Raw genomic sequence first — 20497 nt, forward strand, 5'->3', positions numbered from 1 at the left:
ACATCTGCATCAAAGGCTGCCAACTAAATTTTTGGAGCCCAAACGACTGTTTGTTTAACAACTGAATTTGACAGCAGTATATAAGCCTGTAATTTCACACGTGCTGATGCTGCAAGGCCTGAAAATAGTGTTTTTTGTCAAATAAGTGTGTTTTTCAAACCCCAGAAAACGATGGGTGTCTTTCTAGCTTAAATTGCACACTGACTATTACAGATGTTGTAGATTGCCCAAAAAGTCTTTTTTTGCTAACAGAATATGAATGCTGTATATATTAAACTTGAATTTAACACTTGCAGATCTGGAAAATACAGTTTTTTTAGAAAAAAAAGTGTGTTTTTCAAACCCCAGAAAATGATGGGTGTATTTCTACCTTAAATTGCACACTGACTAATCCAGATGTTGTAGTTTGCCCCAAAAAAATGGTGATTTGTAATGTCTCAAAAGCTCAGATGCAGTGCTGGTGCACTGAGCATGCATAAAATGGCCAATGGGCTCAGGGCAGGGTAAATCGATAGTGCCCTGCACCCACACAACTATTTGTCTGTAGATCGCTGAGTTAGATTCTCTCCTATGCTCTCCCTGAAATCACAAGTCCAGCAGCATCCTCTCCCTACACTTGTATCAGAAGAGTGACGTGCAGCACTACGTGACCCAAGCTTATATAGAGCCTTGGTCACATGCTGCTCTGGCCAATCACAGCCATGCCATTAGTAGGCATGGCTGTGATGGCCTCTTGGGGCAAGTAGTATGACGCTTGTTGATTGGCTGCTGTGCAGCCTTTCAAAAAGCGCTAAGAAAGCGCCGAACACCGAACCCGAACCCGAACTTTTACGAAAATGTTCGGGTTGGGGTCCGGTGTCCAAAAATCCTAAAGTTCGGTACGAACCCGAACTTTACAGTTCGGGTTCGCTCAACCCTAGTTATCACTCATAAATGCTATTCTCTGCTACCCTCTGTATTGTAAGACACACATATGCTATTTCCTACAGTTAAACAAAATATATAAATGTAAATGTGGAGATGCCCTGATACAGAGTTTGGACTAGTATTTCAGGTGTTTTCTCTGAGATTTCAAATGCTACATCTATTGTCTGGTTGGTAATACACGTGTTTTGAAATTATTCCCCCCACCCAACCCCTGCGCTGTTTTACTAGATTTGTTTGATACAAAACTAAAAAGGTTCAGGTTTGTCTGCTGGCTGAAATTTGACAAAATTTGTAACGAACCCGGTTTGTTGCGAACTGGTACGTTCATCTCTACCCTGAGAAAGAGCACAACTCCTGAGCTGCCAGCTTGAAATAAATCAGAGCAAGTGGGGCAATGAATGGGCAGATCTCTGGATCCATGAGAGGTACAGGGCTGGTTTTAAGTTAGAAAGAAATCGTCATGTACTATATGATGTCTGATTTGCATTTTTTACATTGCTCATGGGATAACATATAAGCTACAACAAAATCTGACTAAACCCTCACACTGATGTTAAAAATGAGACTTTAGCCAATATATCCTTATATAAAGGACATTCCGGAGCCACGTCATGGTATCTCAGGTGGCACGGAACCTAACGCTAACCTACTTGTGCCATATGGGCAGTACCAGGGGCCAGTGGGCAAATTATAGAAGTGTAAGGTCCGAATCAAAGCAAACAGCTCCCCTGGTACTGCCCATATGGCATAGGTAGGTTAGTGTGAGGTCCCGTGCCACCTGAGATACCTTGATGTGGTGCGAGGGCTCTGGTATGTCCTTCATATAAGGATATATTGGCTAAAGTCTCAGTTTTAACATTAGTATGAGGGTTTAGTCAGATTTTGTTGATTGAATCCACCACAGTAGTGCACCTATTCTTCTAAATGTTTATTTGATATAGTCAACTACATCCACACATTTTGCACAAACCATGTGCAATGAGCTGGACCGGGGTATGCACTCCGATGCCAAATTATGCAATGGCTGGGTCAGATGTAGGCAGGGGCGTAGATAAGGGGGGGGATAGGGGGGTTCAAACCCCCCCCAGAGTGCCTGTCCTCCTCAGGGCCGGCGCTTCCATAAGGCAGACCAAGCGGCTGCCTTAGGGCGCACCCTGCACAGAGAAAGGGGTGGGCGGAAAAACAAACCTTTTCTTTTTTAATCACTTACTTGCCAGCAGCGCAGCGCTGCCGGGCGCCCTCCCCAGCCAGTGTTCACTCTAAGCTGCGCTTGTGTTAAGCCACAGATAGGAGCAGGAGGCTGCTGATTGGCCAGTATCAGCTAGCTGCCCTGCCATTGGTCCATCCTTTCACACCCCCTTCTCTCTGGAGCTGAACACAGCAGGAGGCAGGCGTTCTCACAGTGGATCATGTGACCATGAAGGAGCATGTGACCAGTGACGTCACAGACCTCCTTCTAACAAATCCATTCTAGCATCTACCCAGCATGTATGGCAGGACTCTGCTGAGCAAAGACCATGTGCCCAGGTGAGGTGACCACAGTAGTGCCCTGGCATCTGTCTGCTGCTGGAATCTCAATGTGGAGCTTTATGAATGTAAAAACTAATACCCAAGAGGCTAAACAAAACCTGCTTGTCGGCTTCTGACCCTAATCTTAACACAGAACATTAATTTGATTGCAGTGTACTCTAACACCTAAAGGGATTTTTTAAAGCCTGCTGTTTCTCTAGAAGATGACCTTATGTTGATAGTAGTGTTAATAGAGTCTCAAAGGTCTGTAAAAATAGGGTAACTGCTTTTATAGACCCTTGAGACTCTATTAACACTACTATAAACATAAGGTCACCTAGAGAAAGAGCAAGTTTTTTTAAATTATTTTTTTCCTTTAGGTGTTAAAACATAACTTATTTGATTGCTTGAACACCTAAAGGAAAACAAATTAAAAACCTGCTGTTTCTCAAGATGACCTTATGTCGATAGCAGTGGTAATAGAGTCTGAAATGTCTATAGAAGCAGTTACCCTATTTTTACAGACCTTTGAGGCTCTATTAACACTACTGTCAACATAAGGTCATCTAGAGACACAGCAGGTTTTTAAAATGATTTTTCCTTTAGGTGTTACAGCAATCAAATGAAAGTTATGTTTTAACACCTAAAGGAAAAACATAATTAAAAAAAGATGCTGTTTCTCTAAATGACCTGATGATGATAGTAGTGTTAATAGGGTCTCAAAGGTTTGTAAAAATAGTGTACCTGCTTCTATAGACCTTTGAGACTCTATTACCATGACTTTTAGCATAAGATCATCTGGAGAAACATCAGGTTTAAAAAAATAAATAAAAATTCTTTAGGTCTTAGAGCAATCAAATGGAGGGGGAGAAATGTGACATGGGTGAGGATGGGGTTACATGATGGGCCGGAGACAATGGGCCAGATTTATCATTAGCTCAGGTCAGAATAATGGAGTGAAAAAGTCCCAAAAAAAGTCCCAAACGCTAAAACTGCGCACAAATTTGCGACTTTTTTCTGCTCTGCACTATGCTCGCCAGTTTTCTGAAAGTGGGCGTGTTTTCTTATGTAAATGAATCTCTAGACAGATTTACTATTGGGACTATTTAAAAAGTCGCAAAAAAGTCGCAATTTCACTCCAGTGAGGACCATGCTTATCTTATGAGACTTTTTAATAGAACATGCGACTTTTTCATAAAAACGTGCGACTTTTTCGTAAAGATGTGCGACTTTTGTAAAGCTGCTACCGTCAAACCACATTTATTACAGTCTTAAAGGGCCGATCATAAATCTGACTACATTTACCAACACAAACAGAGAGAAGGAGTACAAAATTGTGCACCATATCTCCTGCAAAACAGAGGCAGTGGTCTATCATGCTGAATGCCCTTGTGGCCTGATTTATATTGGGATGACCACAAGGGCACTCAAGACGAGAGTTTTGGAGCATATCCGTGATATTAAGGCGGCTGCCGAGATCACTGAGTGCGACAAACGAAAAAAATTTAAAACATTTTAGGGAGGTTCATAACTGCAATCCTAGAGGCATTTCATTTAAAGGGATAGATCGTGTACGTTTGGGAATAAGGGGGGGGGGCAACATTAAACATTGTCTCCTCCAAAAGGAAACAAAGTGGATGGTTCTGCTCAATACTGTGACCCCTCATGGATTGAATGAGGCTTTGAGTTTCAAATCCTTTATTTAGGTTAGTGTATCTACTGAATTGTTCAGTGATTTTAACTGCTTTTTATTTACCTAGTTTTCGTGTGGCCATACGTCATGATGACTGATGAACTGTGAGGAGAGGGATAAATCTCTTGCACGCCGTGAATATGGTGATGAAAATGAAATACAATGTGAATATGAAGATGGATCATCATGTATACATAGGAATGGACTGACACATAGGATCTGCACTTAAGACACTTGTCGTCACTTTATGTACGGTATTGTTGTTTTAGTGATTTGGTACAGCACTTGATTTAAAATATAGGCCTGACCTTCCTTAGTCATTTAGGCCAGATATAGCATTGACATCACTGTATGAGGATGGTGGGGAATTAAATAGGGTATTTGTTGTTTTTTACCACTGTCATGCACTTGGCACTTTAGGCTACTTTCACACTAGCGTTCGGAGCGGATCCGTCTGATGTTTCATCAGACTGATCCGCTCCTATAATGCAGACGTTTGCATCCGTTCAGAACGGATCCGTCTGCATTAAAACTTAGAAAATTTTCTAAGTCTGAAAGTAGCTTGAGCGGATCCGTTCAGACTTTACATTGAAAGTCAATGGGGAACGGATCCGCTTGAAGATTGAGCCATATGGTGTCATCTTCAAGCGGATCCGTCCCCATTGACTTACATTGTAAGTCTGGACGGATCAGCTCGCCTCCGCACGGCCAGGCGGACACCCGAACGCTGCAAGCAGCGTTCAGGTGTCCGCTCACTGAGCGGAGCGGAGGCTGAACGCTGCCAGACTGATGCATTCTGAGCGGATCCGCGTCCACTGAGAATGCATTGGGGCCAGACGGATGCGTTCGGGGCCGCTTGTGAGCCCCTTCAAACGGTGCGCACGAGCGGACACCCGAACGCTAGTGTGAAAGTAGCCTAAGATGGGTGGTAATTTGCCTCATTATGCTGGGCTAACATAGGTTATGTTGCCCCTACATATTCTGGTTTATTGATCACAATTTATTCTGGTTTAGGGCAATCCCAGTGAGATATTGTTGTAAATGATTGCCTATATTTGATATATACTATACTTTTTATTGGGTGATAGACATGATATATGGTATATATTTTATACCCTCTATTCATGGTTTAGAAACTTTATGGGGGGCATCTATTATTATTATTATTATTTTGTATAGATTTATCCGTATTCATGGATGGTTCCATAATCAGGTATGGCACTTATTTACAACAAGCATCGGGATTATATTGCTATGAGACGTCCAAATGTATTTTTATTCTTTATTATTTTTTTGTAATTATGTATAGTACTCATTTATAATGTGCGCCCTGAACATACCAGTATGTGATTAGGCTTTAATACTGTTTATGCATCATGATAAATAATTTCTTTGGCTATCTATGTTCACATGATCATGCATGGTACTCATCGATAATCTATATTGTGATTTGAGGATTATATGGAACCTATTCATAGTGTATAGTGTATATTGGGAGTGGAATATTTGGATTCTGTACACTTTGGATGGATCATGACATATCTAGTGCCGTATTTATGATTATGTACTCTTATGGAATTTTGAACTTAGAGCCGTGTAAATACATTTAATCCCTTAAAAAATCATGATGTTATGTTTCCACCTCCCTCTCCCTTTGATATTAGTATGTATTCAGCTCTTTATTGGTGTCCCATATTGCCAATAACCCTATTTAGACTTCGTTCAAGGCTATATCAGTGTGAATTATATTGCTAGATATGTATAATCAGATATGTATAATCAGGTTCTGACATTGTCATAGCCGGATACTACTCACGCTGGATAGGCTGATGCAGCGCTGTGTTGTGATGCGCTGTGCGCCGGGTCACGTGAGGACGCCGCTACGTTTCCTTGGGAGGCGGGCTGGAACGCATGGTTTGCGTTCCACCCCTCCTCCTGATGAATGCGGCATGTCTCCATCAGACACAAGTGCTCTATAGTAAGTATCAGCTGCTACATATAATTAGTCGATGCCTTGAAGCTACAGGGGGGGTATAAAGAGGGGACCATGGCCATATTTCATTAACCTCCTGACGAAGCTGAGGCAAAACGCGCGTCGGGGTTTCCAGCCTGTCCTGTGCTTGCTGTCTCTGCCCTCCATCATGTCTCTTGGTATGTTATGATTTTCCATCAGGTGCCCATAGGCGAGGGTTGTTTATAGCCTTCATTAGATGGTTTGGTGTATGGAGACTTATTTATTTGAGTACTTCAGATAGATATTATTTCACTTCTTGTTGCCATTTGTGCATTTAAAGGGCCCCACACCCAAACACTCGCTTAGTGGCTATGCAATGGAGTGATGATCACGGTCATTTTTGGTGGTTAGTACCTGATACCACCTCTCTGTGAATCACCCCAGTGCATACTCAACATACACCTGACATGTGTTCCATCTTTTTGGCGGGTTGCTGAGACACCAGCCGGGGGACTACGGCATCCAGGTTTTCTGCAGATTTTTCCAAATTTTTTGTGTAATCTCTTATATCTGTGTAATCATGAATCATTTGTGATTAAATAAAGTATATATTTTTGAATATATTGGGCATTCTATGGTTGTTTTTTAGCAACACTTTTAGGTTTATATGGTTGGTTTCCCGTCTGCCCTACCCTACGGCATTGTAAGGAGGCTTTCTTTTTTGGTTCAATGTCTGTAGCCTGTCTGTGCCATGGACAGGGAGAAATATGACATGGAGGGCGGATGGCTAACATGGGGATTGGTTTAGGAATGATATGGCTGGTATATTTTTTTCAAACCCTTGTGTGTCTGCTAGATAGTCTTATAATTTGAGAAAGCTGAACCCCCCCCCCCCAGGAAAAATAATTATCTACGGCCCTGGATGTAGGTGATAGTCTATAGCAGGGGTACTCAACTGGCGGACCGCGGTCCAAATACGGACCGCGGCCGCCAGTTGTCCGGACCCCGGCCATCCTTCAGAGAACTGCTCCTCTCCTGCACACTGTGCCGTGCAGGAGGAGGAGCTTACCGGCGCACTTCCACCTGTCCCACAGCGCAGTGAGACAGGGCTTCCTCCACATGTAGCGCTCCTCCTCCTGCACACTCTGGCAGCTCTGCTCAATACAGCGGCGGGGCACAGGAGATGATAGTTCTCAGCAGCGCAGGAGGAGTCTCTCCCTCCCCCCTGTGCTGCTGCTGTCCCCGCCGCTGCCAATAAGAAGAGGCAGGAGGAGGAGGGGCTGTGGCCACTGCGCCACCAATGAAGAAAACTGACCTGTATTACAAATACAGGAGGCGGGTGCTGGAATCAAATAGCCGGCACCCGACCTCTGTGACAGGGAGCTGCGATCAGCTGCAGTTGAGTTAACCCTTCAGGTGCGGTACCTGAGGGGTTAATTGTAGCTGATCGCAGCCCCCTGTCACAAAGGTCGGGTGCCGGCTATTTGATTCCGGCACCCGCCTCCTGTATTTGTATAAGAAACGTTGGTGGCACAGTGCGCCCCCCCCCCCCCCTAGTATAAGAAACATTGGTGGCGCAGTGCGCCCCCACCCCCCCTTCCCCATTATAATAAACATACTGCGCCACCAATGTTTATTATATTGAGGGGGGGCGCACTACGCCACCAATGTTTATTATACTGGGGTGATGGGGGGGCACACTGCGCCACCAATGTTTATTATACTGGGGTGATGGGGGGGCACACTGCGCCACCAATGTTTATTATTTTGAGGGGGGGCGCACTGCGCCACCAATGTTTATTGTGATGGGGGGGCACACTGCGCCACCAATGTTTATTATTTTGAGGGGGGGCGCACTGCGCCCCCAATGTTTATTATATTGGGGGGCACACTGCGCCACCAATGTTTATTATATTGAGGGGGGGCGCACTGCGCCACCAATGTTTATTATACTGGGGTGATGGGGGGGCACACTGCGCCACCAATGTTTATTATACTGGGGTGATGGGGGGGCGCACTGCGCCACCAATGTTTATTATATTGAGGGGGGGCGCACTGCGCCACCAATGTTTATTGTGATGGGGGGTGCACTGCGCCACCAATGTTTATTATTTTGAGGGGGGGCGCACTGCGCCACCAATGTTTATTATATTGAGGGGGCCGCCAGACGAAAAAGTCGGACATGTAGTACTTTTAGTCTGGCGGCCTCTCACCGTGCTGCGCCGTAACTCTGCCCCCATCCCCATTATAGTCGATGGGCACAGAGCAGCGGCACGGCGAAGTAGTGGCAAGATGGATCTGACAGGGTGAGCAGCCTGTCGGATCCATCCTGCTGCAAGTGTGAAAGTACCCTTACTAATGAGCGCTTCCATCATGGAACGCCCATTAGTACAGCCTTTACCTCCACCGCTACTTGTGCTAGTAAAAAAAATATATATTCATTACAGTACCTCCACCTCCATTTGCTCACGCTGTGGAGAACACTCCCTGCTGACTAGAAGCTCAGGACAGGACCTACAAGACGCCATCACGTTGGAGCACCGGTCCTGAGCGTGCAGTCAGCAGCGAATGTTCACCGCAGCCAGGTGAATGCAAATTTTTTATTTTTTTTTTGCAAAAGCAGAGAAGGGGGGCAATACTTTTACTGGGGGCACTAATGGGGACATTATTCTTACTGGGGCACTAATGTGGCCATTACTAATTCTGGGACTTACCCGGGGCGCTCCACTATAACGTCAGAGCGCCCCACGCGCATGATCGCATGGCATCTTTACTGTTGGCGTTCAGCTCGGACCTTCACCTGACTGCAGACCCTGGTATGTGGACCTTTAATAAAACTAGTTGAGTACCCCTGGTCTATAGTTTTGTTTGTGACGCCAATTGCAGCATGCGCAAGGTACTGTCGCAGGGCCCTTTAAGGTGTTGTAACTCACGCACCAGGGTAGGAATGCCAGAGTGGTGTAATGTCTCTGTATGGTAGTGGGTATACTGTCAACGGTGTCTCCTACCTGAGTACGGCTGGACTCCTGGATCACTTGTAAAAAATTGAGTGTGGTGCTAGTAGGAGTAATAGAGGTATTTGCAGCAGTAATTGAGATCCAGACCATTGGTAAAGTTCAAACTTGTCTTTACTGATGGTAACTTTCATCCAAGCAAGATACAGCTTTAGTCTTAGGTCCCAGCAGGTATTGGCAATGGTTGGCAGGAATTTATGCTTCTGCTCTCTCATGTACCCGGAGCTTGCAGGAAAGGACGTCTGCTTGTTAGCTCTATACTGTGGCAGGAATTTGGCTTCTACACTTTCTATCTTCTGCTGAATGGGGACTGACTAGCTGAGGAGGAATATGGCTTCTCCTGGGTCTCTGGACTGTACTCACAGTTATCTTCACAGGGTATGCTTTCTTCCTGGAATTCTGGAGTTGTCTGCTTGCTTCTTCCAGCTGAGGCTGCAAGGCTCAGGCTGGGGATGATGATCAATGTCTTAGCCGAGACAAGATCCTGGCTTTATTCCCTATATCTGGGAGCTCCTACAGGCACAGCATTCCCCTAGCAGGGGTGGCTGGCACACTGACTTAACTTCCTTCCCTCACCATGAGGCAGGATATGGACACATTACTACACAACAAGGTCTGCAGCTAGTATGGGCAAACGTGACCGGAATGCTCAAAAATTCAATACAACAACAACCAAGAGAGTATATATAATTCCATCAATATAAAATATATATTTATTGCTAATTTTTTAAAGAGTGTACAAAACACTGTCATAAACAACATAAAGTACGAGTTTCCAAAGTTGTAGTACCACATCTATAGCGTCAAATTACTTGTGCAATAAAGCCACAACTTTGGAAACTCGTACTTTATGTTGTTTATGACAGTGTTTTGTACACTCTTTTAAAAATTATCAATAAATATATATTTTATATTGATGGAATTATATATACTCTCTTGGTTGTTGTTGTAAGGATATGGACACAGTCCACTCTGCTTACAGAGGGGGGAGCCAAGCTGGAATAAACTATTCCAGCTCAGAAATACTAAACTGAACCTAGCTCCTTGCCAGAACATTGCTGCCACCTGCTGGTAAACATGAAGAATGACAACAATATACATTTAACAAGGCTTATAATGCACAGTTGTGAGGTTATTATGTAAAATTACATCAGATGACAAAGTTAATTCTCTTAGCAGATTGTAGCAGGGTAAAAGAGTTTTGTAACACAACTCTGGGGAGTTACACATGGGGATAGTTTAATGAATCATAAAATAGTGTCCTGCATTTTGGAATACAGTATGAAGGCCTCACGTGTCCCGTGATGTGGATAGCCACTCTATTGGTATTCTAGACGGCTGTATGGGGAATTTAGGCGAGACAGCATTTGGATGGTGTAGCCCCCAACTCTGCAGTAAATGGAGTCCTTTTTCCAGGGAGGTGATGAGGTGCTGATCTCCATTTTTGGCCATGATAAACTTCTTTGGGAAGCCCCACTACGGAATCTCGTGGTGACAAAGGCTTTTGATGAGGGGTAGTAGTTTTCTCCTTGCTGCCAAGGTGTGCTGCGAGAGGTCTGCAAAGAGTGTTACCTCTTGGAAGGGGTCAGGTAGCTTGCCTTTCTTTCTCACCGCCTGCATGAGCTGCTCCTTTATGTGATAAAAGTGGATACGTGCAATTGTATCCCTTGGTACTGAGTCAGGGAGAGATTTAGGCTTTGGTAGCCTGTGGGCCCTTTCAATAATTACATCCGTATCTGTAGCATGGAGTGTAGTGATGATCAGTTTCTGGAGAAATTTGACCAAGTTGGCTGGTGATACGGATTCTGGAATGCCGCGGAATTTTACATTATTCCGCCGGTTGCGGTCTTCTTGGTCCGCCATTTTGGATTTCATGGACTCCATTTCCACCTGTCTTGCGGTGGCGGGATTGCGAGCGCCATTGTTTGACGTCGAAAAAAAGCTGTAAGAAGCTTAGGAGCTTCTTTCTTACCCCGCTTGGGCATCTTTTGTGGAGTGGGGTTCTTAAAGGGGTTGATGGTTGCCAAGTTTTTGGTGAGCCACTGCTTTATAAGTCGCTTTTGCAGGATGCCTGAAGGGAGCTCTTGAGCTAAGCAGTTATTGCGCTCCCAGTGCAGGCCACGCCCCCCCGTATATATATATATATAACGTGTATAAATATATATATTTACAGTTCATGTGTATAAATATATACATAGTAGAAAATAATAGACTGTAAACTTTGTATTGTTTTAATAAATGTATTTAATCATAATACCGTATATAGAGTTTTCAGTCGCGCCACTGTAGTTCAGTACAGACACACAGTTCAGAAAGGTAAAGGAACAGAGAGATAGAGATAGGAAGTAGGCAGAGTCAGTAGTAGTTGCCTATTTTTTTATATTAATTATTAATATTAAATCCCAAATATGAATAATTGATATGTCCTATAACAGGGGCACTGTAGGGTGCTCTATTACTAATGAATGGAATTATTATTGGTGGGGCTTTGAGGAGCACAATTACTATAGGGGGAACTATGTCTTTGGCACTATTATTTCTTATGGATAGTATTTGGGGGTATTGGGGAGCACAGAGAGTAGCAAGATAAATCTTGTGGGACTTGAGGATGGGGAGAATGATAGAAAAGTGAGGAACCTAAGATGTCTATGCGTTAATCTCTGCAGAGATGGGGCACGGCTGAAATAAGTTGTGTAGGAGAAGATGAAAGAAAACATCTACATCAGAGTAGACGTCACCTGGGAGGCTCTGGATGTGAGAAGTATGTGCTGCTGTATAGTCCTGTATGTTTGATAGTGTCTATGCAGCAAGTAAAGCAATTAAGGCTTCTTTCACACTTGCGGTAGCAGGGTCCGGCATGCCACCAGATGTCTGCTCCGGCCCCAATCACTATAATGCCTGCCGGACCCTGCTATCGCAAGTGTGAAAGTAGCCTAAAATCTTTAGTGCTAGTTGTGAGCGGTGGGGTGTCGACTGGAGCCATATGCATTGGGGCTTGGGCCCTGGATCTTTTGAGACATCAGCAATGCCCCTGATTGGTGGTGTTTTATAATTTTTATACATTTTTTTATTTATTTTTTAAGATTTCTTTTAATTGCTGAATTCTCCTGTAACAGAGGCCAACATATTAGCCCCAGCTAAGGGGGAATACTGCTTCTGCAGCTGCATGATGTCCTTGCAGCTGCTAAGGCTACTTTCACATCTGCTGGATCCATCATGGATCAGCAAAAACGCTTCCGTCATGATAATACAACCTTCTGCATCCATTACGAACGGATCCGATTGTATTATCTCTAAAATAGCCATCACGGATCCGTCTCTAAAACCATTATAAGTCAAGGGGGGGCGGATCTTTTTATTTGTGTCAGAGAAAACGAATCTGTCACAATTGAGAGTCATGACGGATCCGTCTTGCTCTGCATCCCAGGACGCACTCAAAAGCTCTGCTTGCAGTGTTTTTGTGTGCGTCATTGGAACACAATGAAACAAAACGGAATGAATTTTGGTGCACTCTGTTCCCTTCAGTTCAGTTTTGTCCCCATTGACAATGAATGGGGACAAAACTGAAGCGTTTTCCCCACTTTTGAGATCCTATGACGGATCTCAATAGCTGAAAGTAAAAGTGCAGATGTGAAAGTATCCTAACTTTGCAAGGACACTCAGAAATGTCCTTGTGTAGTTAAATGCAACACCCCCCCAGATGTATATAAATCGGCAGTCAACAACTGGTTAACATTGCCCAGTTTAATGAAGGCATTCTTCATAAGACAATTAACGCGATCATCTAGTTCAAGTAGAATTGCCTCTCCACTCATTTTAAGGGTCCCCGCAGGGGATTACAATAAAGTAATATGGCAATATATTGTAAGATTACAATATAGTCACATACAACATGCAAAGAGCATGTAGTATTGAACATGGTAAACAACTTATTAGAATGCGAGCAGTCAAATTCAAGAGATATGTGTCCTTGTCTTCTGTCTTCTTGGAATGTGGGGGTGTTGATGGTAGGCTCGACGGGTCCTCAAGATATGAGGTCTTCTTGTTAAAAAAGTTTTTATGCGTATATAAGTATAATTTTCTCAAGCACAACAGAATATATTATTAATATGAATGAAATTAGATTACAGGCAGGCAGGGTATCAGAAATAATTTATTTCTTTAACGTTTTTCACCATTTTGATCAATACATTATCACACATATGTATTTCTCAATGATTTATTAGCTAACTATCTATCCTACCTGTCTAGAAAAGGCCCCTTAGACTGCCTGTACTGCATGAAGTATACAGATAAGCTGCATAGATCATGGGATGTTAGACATCCATTCCTGGCCGCCTCATAGTAGCCATTTCATCTGAACATTCACACATCTTTATGGAGTTGTTGACAACACACACACACACATAATTATCTACCTAAAAGGATGACGACAGCCAGCCAGAGGTGCATCCCAACACAAGGACCACCCTGGAGTAATCCCCGGTGAAATCACGCTTTTAGGGCATTGACTCTTCTTGTAAGAGTGGTGCTCAAACTGCTAGGGTGCATCTGTGGGACCCTCTTTCAGAGATGATGTCCTCCACCCAACTCTCAAAAAGCTGAGGGGTCTTCAGGAGAGGTGGGCAGTCGAGCTGGGCTATCAGACGGTCAACTCTGTAGCTGTGATGTCATCCTTCCTACAAAATGGACATGTCCACGCCCTTAACTAGGATTATTTTATATTAATCATTTCCAGGTAATTAGTGAATGTTATATCAACAGAGGAGAAGCAGGAAAGTGGAAAGAAACCAGACATGAGCCAAAACCCTGATAATGATTGATACAAGAAATCAGAGTTACTTCTTTCCTTTCACATTTTCTCCTCTTTTGATCATTACATCACTCATATATGCATTTCTCATTGATTTGTTAGCTAACTATCTGTCCTAGCTGTTTAGAAAAGGCCCCTTAAATTGCATGTACTGCATGAAGTATCTAGATAAGCTGTATACATCATGGGATGTTAGATATCCCTTCCTGAAAACCTCATAGTTGCCATTTCATCTGAACATTCCGCTTCTTTATGGGGTTATTGACAGCACACACTTCATTATCTACCTAAAAGGATGACGACAGCCAGCCAGAGGTGCATCCCAACACAAGGACCACCCTGGAGTAATCCCCGGTGAAATCACGCTTTTAGGGCATTGACTCTTCTTGTAAGAGTGGTGCTCAAACTGCTAGGGTGCATCTGTGGGACCCTCTTTCAGAGATGATGTCCTCCACCCAACTCTCAAAAAGCTGAGGGGTCTTCAGGAGAGGTGGGCAGTCGAGCTGGGCTATCAGACGGTCAACTCTGTAGCTGTGATGTCATCCTTCCTACAAAATGGACATATCCACGCCCTCAACTAGGAATATAACATATTAATCATTTCCAGTCAATAATTGAATGTTATATCAATAGAGGAGAAGCAGGAAAGTGGAAAGAAAGCAGACATGAACCAAAAATCTGATAATGATTGATACAAGAAATCAGAATTAATTCTTTCCTGCCACATTTTCTCCTCTTTTGATCATTACATTATCACTCATATATGCATTTCTCATAGATTTTTTAGCTAACTATCTGTCCTAGCCGTCTAGAAAAGGCCCCTTAAACTGCATGTACTGCATGAAGTATTTAGGTAAGCTGTATACATCATGGGATGTTAGATATTCCTTCCTGAAAACCTCATAGTAGCCATTTCATCTGAACATTCCGCTTCTTTATGGGGTTATTGACAGCACACACTTCATTATCTACCTAAAAGGATGACGACAGCCAGCCAGAGATGCATCCCAACACAAGGACCACCCTGGAGTAATCCCCGGTGAAATCACGCTTTTAGGGCATTGACTCTTCTTGTAAGAGTGGTGCTCAAACTGCTAGGGTGCATCTGTGGGACCCTCTTTCAGAGATGATGTCCTCCACCCAACTCTCAAAAAGCTGAGGGGTCTTCAGGAGAGGTGGGCAGTCGAGCTGGGCTATCAGACGGTCAACTCTGTAGCTGTGATGTCATCCTTCCTACAAAATGGACATATCCACGCCCTCAACTAGGAATATAACATATTAATCATTTCCAGTCAATAATTGAATGTTATATCAATAGAGGAGAAGCAGGAAAGTGGAAAGAAAGCAAACATGAACCAAAAATCTGATAATGATTGATACAAGAAATCAGAGTTAATTCTTTCCTGCCACATATTCTCCTCTTTTGATCATTACATTATCACTCATATATGCATTTCTCATTGATTTTTTAGCTAACTATCTGTCCTAGCCGTCTAGAAAAGGCCCCTTGAACTGCATGTACTGCATGAAGTATTTAGGTAAGCTGTATACATCATGGGATGTTAGATATTCCTTCCTGAAAACCTCATAGTAGCCATTTCATCTGAACATTCCGCTTCTTTATGGGGTTATTGACAGCACACACTTCATTATCTACCTAAAAGGATGACGACAGCCAGCCAGAGATGCATCCCAACACAAGGACCACCCTGGAGTAATCCCCGGTGAAATCACGCTTTTAGGGCATTGACTCTTCTTGTAAGAGTGGTGCTCAAACTGCTAGGGTGCATCTGTGGGACCCTCTTTCAGAGATGATGTCCTCCACCCAACTCTCAAAAAGCTGAGGGGTCTTCAGGAGAGGTGGGCAGTCGAGCTGGGCTATCAGACGGTCAACTCTGTAGCTGTGATGTCATCCTTCCTACAAAATGGACATATCCACGCCCTCAACTAGGAATATAACATATTAATCATTTCCAGGCAATAATTGAATGTTATATAATAGAGGAGAAGCAGGAAAGTGGAAAGAAAGCAGACATGAACCAAAACTCTGATAATGATTGATACAAGAAATCAGAGTTAATTCTTTCTTGCCACATTTTTTCCTCTTTTGATCATTACATTATCACTCATATATGCATTTCTCATTTGTTAGCTAACTATCTTTCCTACCTGTCCATAAATGGCCACTTAGACTTCCCGTACTGCATGAAGTATCCAGATAAGCTGCATAGATCATGGGATGTTAGACATCCATTCCTGGTTGTCTGATAGTAGCCATTTAATCTAAACATTCACAAATCTTTATGGGGTTATTGACAGCACACACCTACATCATTATCTTATAGAATGATGATAGTCAGCCAGAGGTGCATCCCAACACAAGTACCACCCAGTGAAATCACTCAGGACATTGACTCTTGTAGGAGTGGTGCTCAAACTGCTAGGATGCATCTGTGGGACCCTCTTTCAGAGATGATGTCCTCCACTCGACTGAGGGGGTCTTCAGGAGAGGTGGGCAGTCAAGCTAGGCTATTAGACGGTCAACTCTGTAGCTGTGATGTCATCCTTCCTACAAAATGTGCACACCTGCAAGGAAGAATACAACATATAAATCATTTCCAGGCAATTGTGGAGGCAATAGAGAAGAAATATTAAATTTTATGTAAACTAGAAATAAAACAAAACCCTGATAACGTTTGATGCAAGAAATTATTTCAACTTCTAGAACAATGGTCTCCAACCTCTGGCTCAGCAAGTGCTGCTGTATAAATACAACTCCCATCATCCCATAATAGCCAGCAACTGTCAGAACATGTTTGGAGTTGTTTTCCACTCACTAAACATCTCAGGGGAAATTTATCAAGAGCAGGGGGGATGCATTTAATTTATCATGAAGTTCACGCCTGGTTACAAATTAAGTGCATCCTCTGACAGTCTATGCGCCCTGAATGAATTCTTGGCCAGCTCACAGCTGCCATAGATTTCAGTCATCATTTACAGCAGAAAACTGTCATACATCAAGTAAATCTTCTGGGGCTAATGTCTAAGTCCACCCCTTTCAAAAAATGAAGAGGCTGGCAGTAAAACGCCATTTACAAACATTTTAAACAGAATCTGCAACTTTTGTTTATCAGTTTTCTGGTGTACAGGAATGATAAATCTCTCCTTGTGCTGTGAACTACCAAAAGCAGTGGACTTAATAATTAGGCTACTTTCACACTCGCGTTTGGTGCGGATCCGTCATGGATCTGCACAGATGGATCCGTTCAGATAATACAACCGTCTGCATCCGTTCTGAACGGATCCGTTTGTATTATCTTTAACATAGCCAAGACAGATCCGTCTTGAACACCATTGAAAGTCAATGGAGGACGGATCCATTTTCTATTTTGTCAGATTGTGTCATAGAAAACGGATCCGTCCCCATTGACTTACATTGTGGCTCAGTTTCGTCAGACGGACACCAAAGCAGAATGGAGACGGAACGAAGGCAAACTGATGCATACTGATGCATTCTGATCGGATCCTTTTCCATTCAGAATGCATTAGGGCAAAACTGATCAGTTTTGGACTGCTTGTGAGAGCCCTGAACGGATCTCACAAACGGAAAGCCAAAACGCCAGTTTGAAAGTAGCCTTAATCATCGCCTCTCCTTACCTTGGTGTTATCATGGTTGCTATTGTTTGTGTGACCAGTGACAGTGACCAGTGAAATAGTTGGAACATTAACCAGTAAGATAGAGCAGCATCCAGGAAGATAGGGGAGATCATAAGCAGTAAGATAGGACAGAGACCAGTAAGATAGGATGAATAATAACCAGTATGATAGGGTAATGACCAGTAAGACAGGACAGTGGAAATGTCAGACTATTAAGATCACTGATACATACGATAACGGCGATACAGTAATTAATAATGGGTAAATTGTGAGAGTCACCCACAATATCATCCATAACCCCAATTGTAGTATCAAAAAACAGATTTTACTGATTCATGACCATACCCAAAAACAGGACATTGAGATAACCCATAATTCCCAACATATCTTCTTTGGTGTTCTGCATCATCAATCTCAGTGAATTGAAGATAGGACAGTTAGCAGTAAAATCGGGCGGATAGAGACCAGTAAGGTAGGGTAATAACCAGTGAGTTAGGACAGTGACCAGTAATATATGGAAGTGAATTGTAAGATAAGGCAGTGATCTGTAAATTAGGGTGGGAAGTGACCAGTACGATAAAGGGGGCAGTGAATAGATGAACCAAAGGCACTTTCCAAATGGTCTGAAAGCTGGAACCTTATTGGCTGCTATGAACAAGCTCCGCTCGTCTTAGGCAGTGGTTTAGATGAACCTCTTCATACACATAAATCATCCCATACAGTTCCCTGGTACAGTAATGATCCCCCTCCTGCAATGTCAGAACTTACCATGATGTAAAGAGGGGGTCGCAGACTTCACTACAGACACACGGATGCTTCTCTCCTGCAGACAGAGAAGGGAGACATCTTCCTCCTCCTGCAGCCAGCAACAAGGATTGACAGTTGGTAACAGCAATTATCAGTCATGTTTCTGAGGGGAAGTGCTGATTGGTTGATCAGATTCTAATCCACCAATCAGCAGCTCTCTGTTCTCTACAGCCTGGGACTGGAGGATCACACAACAGCCCGAGCCCTGAGTGCAGCACAACTGTGAGTGGACCAATTATTACCCCCAGAGCAAAGTGTTGGTAGGGTTGATGCAAATTACATTTCTCATTAGTGTCCAGACTTTTGCTCTTTTTCCCCTGAAATACTTCAACTTTGTGTATAGCAAGGTACATATGGTTAAAGGAAAACATTTTTTTTTATTTCACTATGCCGTAAATAAGCATTATTATTAATCCCACTAGATTGATTTCATCCCGTTCCTGTTATTTTTCACCTTCCTGACAGAGCCTAGTTTTAAAAATCTGTAACTTTGGGATGCTTTCATTATCCAAGCCATTAAGAGACTCTTTTTCAAAAAATGTATTTCTCTGCCTTTGTATTTAACTTTTTTTGCGATATGTTTAATTTAATTCTGTATTTGAGATAAAAAGAAAAAAAAAAAAGAAGACTATCCAGGAGGCTCCTGACAAATGGAGAGAACTATTGCATGAGTTGGCAAATCTCCTGGGCATCACGGAAGCATTCTGGCACTTCCCGTACTACAGTCCTCCATGAACCTGTGTGTGGGATCAGATGCAGCTCTGGCACCCAAATGTACACCGAGGGGGCAGTGCCATGTCATGAAAAGGATGTGTGGCCTATTAGAATTGGGCATGGTCTGCAGAAAGGGGCTGTGCATTGTGCCTGTGTATACTATGAAGGGGACATGGCAGACTCCAAGAAATCAAGCACTGATGTCCTCACCTAAGGAAAGGACATCAGAATTAAAGTTGCAATGAAAACTTGCTCTGCTATATGGCTGCCCAACTGCGGTGCACAGTACATTACACACCGATCAGCCATAACATTGGAACCACATACCGTAGGTGAATAACATTATATTGTGTCAATAGCAACTGTGGATTATACAGTTCCTGAAGTTGATGTACTGGAAGCAGGAAAAAGCAGTCAGAGCACACTGTGCATTACAGCTTGCTGTATATGTAATTGAGACCCCAGAACTGACCTCTGAATTAATTCAGACCCAAACCAAGCCAAAAAATGTATTCTAACCTCTGACCAGAACCCTAAATTATTTCAGACCTCGTAGCAAACCCCTAAGTTAAAGGAGCTCTTCACTCCTTGTTCACTGAAAATGTGGCCGCTGGAGTCATCAGCTGATGTTCTCTCAACATCTCCAGAAAGCAGCTGATTTTGCTGGGGGAAGCCTCGACCATCCACATCCAGCCAGGTATTTCATTTCAGATGAATGGCTGTCCCTGTAATAGAAGGGTGACCCAAGTCTGACCGAGTCAGGGATGCTCATACAAAGCAGCTCTCAGTTTTAGCTCTTAGAGGGGAGTCCCAAGCCCAGAATGCTATTATTTTCCCTTATAACCATGTTATAAGGGAAAATAATAATAATCGGGTCTCCATCCCGATCGTCTCCTAGCAACCGTGCGTGAAAATCGCACCGCATCCGCACTTGCTTGCGGATGCTTGCGATTTTCACGCAGCCCCATTCATTTCTATGGGGCCTGCGTTACGTGAAAAACGCACAAAGAGGAGCATGCTGCGATTTTCACGCAACGCACAAGTGATGCGTGAAAATCACTGCTCGTGTGCACAGCCCCATAGAAATGAATGGGTCGGTATTCAGTGCGGGTGCAATGCGTTCACCTCACGCATCGTATCCACGCGGAATACTCGCCCGTGTGAAAGGGGCCTAAGGAAATCTTACAAAAAACCTCTGTACGGTTATGTTCCTGCAGAGCTGATTTTCTGCACATTCTGTAGAATTTCTGTAACCAACCTGATAAATAGTGAATATGTGCTAAGGCTTCTGTCCCTTGTCCTGACAATTCAATCCCATCCTTGGCGCCAAACATGGCTGTGCCTGAATACAGCTGAACACAAACAGCTTCCAAATAGATAGTGGTGACATTGGAGAATTTTATTAATTT

This window comes from Bufo bufo, chromosome 5 (genome assembly GCF_905171765.1).
Source record: "Bufo bufo chromosome 5, aBufBuf1.1, whole genome shotgun sequence".
NCBI classification, from domain to species: domain Eukaryota; kingdom Metazoa; phylum Chordata; class Amphibia; order Anura; family Bufonidae; genus Bufo; species Bufo bufo.